The sequence below is a fragment of the Microtus ochrogaster genome, unplaced genomic scaffold (assembly GCF_000317375.1).
Source record: "Microtus ochrogaster isolate Prairie Vole_2 unplaced genomic scaffold, MicOch1.0 UNK9, whole genome shotgun sequence".
Taxonomy (NCBI): Eukaryota; Metazoa; Chordata; class Mammalia; order Rodentia; family Cricetidae; genus Microtus; species Microtus ochrogaster.
The window spans coordinates 6,277,282-6,277,803 of record NW_004949107.1 but is presented as its reverse complement, the minus strand read 5'-3'; the positions used below and the strand labels follow the sequence as shown (position 1 = coordinate 6,277,803).

The 522-nt window shown below is 35.4% G+C and overlaps 1 protein-coding gene across 2 annotated transcripts in view; it reads left to right on the top strand.

Moving 5' to 3' along the window:
- The window catches only part of Actr2 (ARP2 actin related protein 2 homolog), a 48,593-nt gene that overhangs the window by 20,433 nt on the left and 27,638 nt on the right, over positions 1 to 522 (top strand). The gene's annotated exons all lie outside the window — the stretch shown is intronic.

Genomic DNA, 522 nt, shown 5'->3' with positions numbered 1-522 from the left:
AAGTAATCATTTCTCCCTAGATCTTGATTGTTTTGCATTTCCTACAAATTGACGGTTGCTCATCTGAAATCTGAAATGCTTTGATCATGTTTATGATGCTTATGAAATTATTAATTTTGTAACATAATTTTTGAATATTATCAGGGAATTCACCTGATAAATAGGCAATATTTCAAATTTAAAATTAGAAATCCCAGCTGGATGGTGGTGGCATATGCCTTTAATCCCAGCACTCTGGGAGGCAGAAGCAGGTGGATCTCTTCTGAGATCAAAGCCAGCCTGGCTACAAAGCGAGTTCTAGGACAGGCTTCAAAGCTACAGAGAAATCCTGTTTCGAAAAACCAATTGAATGAATGAATGAATGAACGAACATCAAAAATCTCTTTGGTCTCAAGCATTTTGAATAAGGGACAGTCAGCATGTATATGCTAGTAGATGAGAACATTCCCCTCCCCAAAAGTTAGGTGATTAAATTAAGTAGTTTATTAGAAAGTAATAAGACTAATGGAAAAATAGTAAAGC